General features: G+C 43.7%; 1 long non-coding RNA gene across 2 annotated transcripts; it reads left to right on the top strand.

Moving 5' to 3' along the window:
• Positions 1 to 603: 603 nt before the first annotated feature.
• Positions 604 to 6,970, top strand: LOC149326919 (uncharacterized). 2 transcript variants are annotated; one of them, XR_016286061.1, is made up of 3 exons: positions 604 to 939; positions 1,724 to 1,927; positions 5,988 to 6,970. It is a non-coding gene; the product is annotated as an uncharacterized LOC149326919 (long non-coding RNA). The 2 variants fall into 2 exon arrangements; XR_016286060.1 differs by having other exon boundaries at positions 607 to 939; positions 1,747 to 1,927; positions 5,988 to 6,969.
• The last annotated feature ends 974 nt before the right edge of the window (positions 6,971 to 7,944 follow it).

Raw genomic sequence — 7,944 nt, 5'->3', positions numbered from 1 at the left:
CGCGACTGTCGGCGGGGCTCGCTCGAGCAAAGAGCGTGCAAGGTGTCCAATGACGTGATATAAACACACACAAAACAGAGGCGATGCTGCAGCGCAGCCTTGAAAGTTTCGCGCGTCACGCTAGAGCGGCGTGCGAACGCTCGTGTTCCCTAGGTACACACACGTACACTAAATCGCATGAGCCAAGCTGTGTAGAGTACGCTAAACCACACAATATGCGAAAATAAAAACCGAAACCAGTAGCGTTTGGCAACATCATCATCATTCCTTATTCTGCGACGCAGTTACGGGGAGCTGAGTTAGCTGAGTTATAGCCTTAGAACTAGGCAGACAGTGCAGCCGTGCAGCGGCTGCGGCTTTCCTGGCCCCAGATGCGTCGCCTGTAGCTGCCCGCCATGCTGCCCGGTTTTCCAAGCTTTCGTTCGCAGCGCCGCCAGAAACAGGTGCTTGTGAGTAGTCGCATTTTTTCACCGCAATCATTCCAATTTGCTGACTTTGTAATTGAAACAAAATATTTTGTCGTTTAATGCAACAAGTTTGTGGCAAAAAGGGCTTTATCAATTCTTTTTTTAACGCGTGTAAAGTTAAGCGACATTAGCGCCACCTTTCCGTTCGCTGGCGGCGGATTGCGAGTCTCATGTTGGCCGCGCGCTACACTATCTTTTTTAGGACGCTGAAACGACTCTTTGTTGGCGGGGTGCGACGGTTGTGATGTGGGTGCGTTTCTTCAGTTTGTTTGTGTTAAATGTGCGGCCTCGTTAGTGTTGTGGTAGTGTGACTGAACTCGGAAGGTGACAGATGGCTCCAGTGCTGCGGAAGACGTTCTTACGCGCATGCAGTGCTCAAAAACTGCTCTGACGTACTGCACGCAACCACGCCGAGAGCGGCCGGCGCCCGATGCCCGATAGAAGAAACGGCTTGCCGTGAACGTTGACAAATGTAAGTACAGAACTGGAAAATGACTTCTGCGATGTGTCGGGTGTATGATTGAGGGCTGCGAATGCATTTGGGTTGGTCTTCACGTCTTGTTCGCAGTGAGGTGCAAAATGCGGGCACCACGCGATCGTTTGCAGAGAGAAGGTGTTCTGACACGCTCGCTTGCCAACTATGCAACTTTTAACCCGCCGCCTCACGCTGTTTGCGTCAGCTCCTCGGCGCAGGAGTTATGTGATAGAATTTGGTTGCACGCCGAGAACTATGGGGTGCTGCTTGATTCGTTATTCCGACTGAACAGGAGCAGCGCGTGAAAAGGAGACCATAAGAACGAAAAGTGCTTGTAGCGGCGTGCGTCTTTTGATTCTGCTGCCTGAGTGTTTACTGGATAAGGAGCATTGCCCGTTCTATGTCGCAGTCACATCAAGTGCTGTGTTTCTTGATAGTTCTGGTCAACGAAACGACGATTAAAAATAGCAGAACCATTCCATTGCAGTGCAGCTGAGGTAATCGCACAATGGAAGGTTTGTTGTCATTTTATTTTTTTTACGTTCACTACATTTATGTCATTCCCCCATTTTCAGTCTGAAGCGATAAAAGTATAACGTGATTCGCGAATAATAGCTTTAAGAAAAGTATGACAAGCTTTGTAAACGATTTTTTTGCTAACTATTGGAGGCATAGGTAATTAATAATTAGCCTCCACTCATGAACACATTGGACTGAACAGCTAGAGGTTTTAATGGGATGTGGCTTCTGTGATGTTTATGAAAGCATGGCTCTAATGCAGCCTTTCTTCAAATGCACCCGCAGTCAAGCCCTGTACAGCTGCTCCACCGGTATCATCACGCTACTTTTGCACCAGCTTTCATCTGTCATCGAGCCAATGCTACCTCAACCAGAGGCAAATGACATCAAGACCTGCTGGTTCAGCCTATCAGCCATTGACACTGGATATCAAGCATGTGCCACTTGTAAAAGGATAGGTAGACAAGTGGGTATATTTTCCTTGTCTTTTTTAGCCTGCCAAAAATCTTCTGGTCCAGGCTCCCTCTCTCTTTCGTTTTTTTTTCTTTTAAAAGAGGACCAAGAGAAAGGGAAAAGATATTGCGGGCGTCATGAAAGCACTCCCCTAGTCAAGTGCATTGTGTTATAGTGTGAAATGCTTTCTATAGTTTTTTCCCTCATGCCTCTCGTGCTTGGAAATCTTGACCACTGTATAGACCAAATTAAAACAATTATCTGCTTCATGACCTTTATGCAGCAGTCTAAAAGCAGCAAATAAATTTTATAGGTTTACTTCAGCAGTACCTACCTCTTACAAGGTATGGCACGTTTGAAGTGAACCAGTGATGTGATAGGCATGGCCTAACGGGCAATGCATAATTGAATATTGGCGTTCAAGTGGAGCACTCTGCTTTAGAAGCATATTTGTTGCTAGCATCAATAATTGATACCTTACCAGGTTATCATTGCATTACATGAAACCCTGCAAAGCTTATATTTTAGCTGTACAGAAGAAAGGTGCTTATTCGATGTCATGAGCATTGCTAAGGTTTTCTTTCACACTCCCTTTGTCACAACTGACTGCACTGTACAGTTGAAATGCATTTGGAATTGAGTATTGGTGCATTGTTTTTTTTATTCATGCCGACGTTCAGTTACTGATTGCATTACACTAGCTGAGCCTAAGTCAACAAATATTGCTGTGACCTTAACAAGACCCCTGGCTTTACTTGAACCGATGCATTTGATGTTGCCTTTCTCCCCTGCCATCAAGGTTTGTAATAAGCTGTGTAAATAACTTATTTTCTTTCTCGAGGTATTTATTGCTGCAATTAGTGACAGGTAATTTCCTAAAGAACAACCTAAGTGCACATTTTTATCTTCTTTGGAACACTTGTTTGCTTGTTTCCCTTGTATTCTTAACTTAAAGAGATATGAGCAGGCCTCAGCACTAGAGGGATGTGCTGCGGGACAAATAAAAAACTACCAGTCCAGCTGCTCCCTTAGGGGCACGTTTCTGGGGCTTTTATCGCTTGTAGTTCTATGCAGCTTTACTTACAAGTATTGTATCTGACGCAGTGTGTGCCTTAATATTTTGATTCATTTGCTTTAGTGTGTGCCACTCTTGCCCTGACGAACTTGCTCACCTTTGTACTCTTTGTTCATACATTTTCCCCTAACACCTGGTATAGCTCCAAATGATACATTATCTACAGCAACATGTGCATTATATTGCAATGTCTTTGTGCCATCACTTTTGAAAACAAAAGCTGCCTGAATTTTTGTGCAGACAAATCAGAAACACAAAATAATTTTTATATTTTATGGCCTGCATGTTATTTTCATATGACTGGAATGGCTAAATATCTCTTCGTGGTAGCCTAATTTGGTCATCATCATCATCAGCCTGACTACACCCACTGCAGGGCAAAGGCCTCTCCCATGTCTCTCCAATTAACCCTGTCCTTTGTCACTTGCCGCCACTGTATCCCCGCAAACTTCTTAATCTCATCCGACCACCTAACTTTCTGCCGTCCCCTGCTGCGTTTGCTTTCTCTTGGAATCCACTCCGTTACCCTTAAGGACCAGCGGTTATCTTGCCTTCGCATTACATGCCCTGCCCAAGCCCATTTCTTCTTCTTGATTTCAACTAAGATGTCATTAACCCGCGTTTGTTCCCTCACCCACTCCGCCCTCTTCCGATCTCTTAACGTTACACCTATCATTTTCCTTTCCATAGCTCGCTGCGTTGTTCTTAACTTAAGCTGAACCCTCTTTGTTAGCCTTCACGTTTCTGCCCCATAGGTGAGTACCGGTAGGATACAGCTGTTGTATACTTTTCTCTTCAGGGATATTATTAAGCTACCAATCATGATCTGAGAGAATCTGCTATATGCGCTCCACCCCATTCTTATTCTTCTAGTTATTTCCCTCTCATGATCCGGATCTGCGGTCACTACCTGCCCTAAGTAGACATATTCTCTTACTACTTCCAGCACCTCGCTACCAATTGCGAACTGCTGTTCCCTTGCTAGGCTGTTGAACATTACTTTGGTTTTCTGCATGTTAATTCTTAGCCCCACCGTTCTGCTCTGCCTGTCTAACTGGTTGATCATGCTTTGCAGTTCTTGTCCTGAGTGGCTTAGCAAGGCAATGTCATCAGCGAATCGCAAATTACTCAGGTATTCTCCATTAACTCTTATCCCTAACTGTTCCCATTCCAGTCCCCGGAATACCTCCTGTAAGCAGGCATTGAAGAGCATTGGCGAGATAATGTCTCCCTGCCTGACACCTTTCCGTATTGGAATTTTATTGCTGACTTTATGGAGAACTATAGTAGCTGTGCAATCGTTATAAATATCTTCCAATATTTTCACATAACACTCTTCCACACCCTGATTCCGCAATGCCTGCATGACAGCTGAGGTTTCCACTGAGTTAAATGCTTTCTCGTAATCAATGAAGGCTATATATAGGGGTTGGTTATATTCCGCGCATTTTTCTATCACCTGATTGGTAGTGTGAATGTGGTCTATTGTCGAGTATCCTTTACGAAAGCCTGCCTGATCATTTGGTTGACTAAAGTCCAAGGTTTTCCTGACTCTATTAGCGATTACCTTAGTAAATACCTTGTAGGCAACGGACAATAAGCTGATTGGTCTGTAATTCTTCAAGTCCTTGACGTCTCCTTTCTTATGAATTAAGATAATGTTAGCGTTCTTCCAAGCTTCTGGTACTCTCGAGGTCACAAGGCACTGCGTATACAGGGTGGCTAGTTTTTGTAGCACAATCTCTCCTCCATACTTCAACAAATCTGCTGTTACCTGATCCTCACCAGCTGCTTTCCCTCTTTGCATTGCTCCTAAGGCTTTCTTTACTTCCTCCTTCGTTACTGGCAGGATGTCCCATTGCTGTGCTCGACTGCCTCCCTCAGTAACTTGATGATTACATTCGCTACTGTATAGATTTGTGTAGAATTCTTCGGCTAATTCAACTATCTTATCCATATTGCTGATGACATTGCCCTGTTTGTCTTTTAGCGCATACATCTGGTTTTTACCTATGCCCAGTTTTCTCCTCACTGATTTTAGGCTACCTCCGTTCCTTAGAGCATGCTCGATTTTCTCCACGTTAAACTTTCTTATGTCGGCTACCTTGCGCTTATTTATTAACTTCGATAGATCTGCTAGTTCTATCCTGTCTGTGGAGTTAGAAGTCCTCATGCTTTGGCGTTTCTTAATCAGATCTTCAGTCTCCTGAGATAGCTTGCTGGTATCCTGTCGAACCATCCTACCACCTACTTCTGCGGCGCACTCTGTAACGATAGCTGTAAGATTATCATTCATTGCTTCAACACTGCGGTCCTCTTCTTCAGTTAAAGTGGAAAATCTGTTTTGCAGCGACAGTCTGAATTCCTCTACCTTCCCTCTTAATGCTAACTCGTTAAATAGCCTTTCGCTTCACCAGTTTCCTCCGTTCCCTCTTCAAATCTAAGCTAACACGAGACCTTACCATTCTGTGGTCGCTACAACGGACCTTACCGAGGACCTCCACATCCTCTACGATGCCAGGGTGTGCACACAGTATGAAGTCTATTTCATGTTTAGTCTCACCATTGGGGCTCTTCCACGTCCACTTCCTGTTTGCTCGTTTGCGGAAGAAGGTATTCATAATCCGTAAACTATTTCTATCTGCGAACTCTACTAATAACTCTCCCCTACTGTTCCTAGAACCTATAGTCACCTACCGCCTTGTCTCGAGCCTGCCTAATTAGGTGTAACACGTTAATGTCAGTTCCTGTGAATATCATTCAGTGTTCGAATGTGGGGGCAGAATTGAACACAACAGCATGTTATAGCTTTTTCTTGTTCAAGGACGCATTACATTTAGTTCTAGTCTTGTGACTGCTGCTTATGCTATTACTCAGCAGCCTTATCAAACTCACTCGGAGTGCTGCATTTTAGTGCACATTTAACTGATTGTTGCTGCTCCGTGTTTGATTCTATTAGAAGTTACTATAACTATACTTTGAATGTTTTCTTGTGCAGTTCTCTTGCTGCTGCATTCTGCCATGGAGAAGGCTACCTGTTCGTGCACACGTCTCATCACTAGGACGCTACCTCTTCCACTGGTGATGCAGACAAGTAACGACAGGGTTAATTGGAGAGGCATGGGAGAGGCCTTTGCCCTGCAGTGGGCATAGTCAGGCTGATGATGATGATGAACAACAAGCAGGCTGCCTGATATTGAGGACAAGTGTCAGGATAGTGCACCAACAAAGTCTCTTAAGCATTTCTGTGCTGATGCATTTTTATTAAAATCAGCTCATAGCTTAATATCTACATCCATGGGGACATTTAGCATATGTTTGGCATTTGTTTGACTTTTAATTCGCTAGTGTTTGCAGCCTTTAATGTTGGTCTTAAGACAGTGTAAGCATTGTTTCACTGTGTGGGATTTTTTAGCTGTTTTGGAGAGATGTGTGTGTATGCATGCAGTTTTTTTCCACGGGTTTGTTATGTGGCTCATGGAACTTTCATGTTACAGAAGAAATTATTTCGTTTCTGTGTTGTACAGGAAAGTGAGCAGTATTTATATGCACCAGGTGTTTCAGGGAAGAATAAGTAGTTTTCAAAAATATGGCTTTTGCTGCATAATATTACCAGTGTTAGCAGACACCAGAAAGCCAGTGAGGTGTATTTAGTAAGCTGGTTAACTAATTTCTGATAATTAACTTTTTAACTAACACAGGTTTGCAACTGGTTGCAGTTAGAGACTTTTTGCCAGTTGTTCGTAGTAGCCATATCAGTTTCTGGAATGTACAAAACATGATTACTTTCGCCGCTGTGGCTCGACAAAATTTGGCTGCATCGTGCGAAAATACATGCGCTTTTGAAAGCACACAGGGAAAGAAACCCCTCCAGTGCATGTAACTGCTACAAATCTCTAATGGCAACTAGACGCCTAACTCTGATAGTGAAGGAATCATATTCTTAGCAGTAAGAAACACACACAACACCAAGACACACACACACAGGACACCCGCTAGACTTCAACTATCTTTACTGGACACTTGTACAACATAAATATGTATCACTGAGCACACGCAGGTGCCTCGTCATCCGCAACAGGTCTAACTACGCCCTGCCCTCTCCTGCAAGGCATACGGTTGCGCCGATAAACAATCTCTTTTTCTGCCAACACCAGTGAGGGAGTGCTTACACATTTCACCCGCCTCTTGAATACGAAAGACTTCGATAATTTTTCTTTCTTTTTTCTCGGCTCCCAGGCCTTTCGTATTCAAGAGGCGGGTGACATGTGTAAGCACTCCCTCCCTGGTGTTGGCAGAAAAAGAGATTGTTTATCGGCGCAACCGTATGCCTTGCAGGAGAGGGCAGGGCGTAGTTAGACCTGATGCCGATGACGAGGCACCTGCGTGTGCTCAGTGATACATATTTATGTCGTACAAGTGTCCAGTAAAGATAGTTGAAGTCTAGCGGGTGTCCTGTGTGTGTGTGTCTTGGTGTTGTGTGTGTTCTTACCGCTAAGAGTATGATTCCTTCAAGCCGTTACCAACTAGCCCAACTTAATGTTTTAACAAAGTTTCTGATAGTGAAATGGTTCATTAATAAAAATTAGCTAACCAGCTTATTACGTAAGACTCTTCACAAGTTTTCTGGTGCCTGCCAACACTGGTAATACTATGCTGAAAAAGCCATACATTCATCTCAAAATACCTGTTTTTTGAAAATTACTTAGTCTTCCCTGAAACACCTCGTATATATGTAAGAAAAACCTAACGGGATTTAATTGACGATGTTTTGGTTGGAGGGCCAGTAATTTTCAAGTGTACTACAGCATTTGAAGCGCACAGCTTTTGTTTCGAATGCTATACTATACTCGAAAAAAGCTGGTCCTCCAGCCGAAACATCGTGAATTAAAACCTGTTATGTTTTTCAATTGCTGTGTGTCAGTCATTGTTACTCAGAGGGAACTGAGGGGAAG

Source organism: Amblyomma mixtum, chromosome 10, assembly GCF_055824585.1.
Source record: "Amblyomma mixtum isolate Tamu chromosome 10, ASM5582458v1, whole genome shotgun sequence".
Taxonomy (NCBI): Eukaryota; Metazoa; Arthropoda; class Arachnida; order Ixodida; family Ixodidae; genus Amblyomma; species Amblyomma mixtum.
This window is presented reverse-complemented; position numbering and strand designations above follow the sequence as displayed.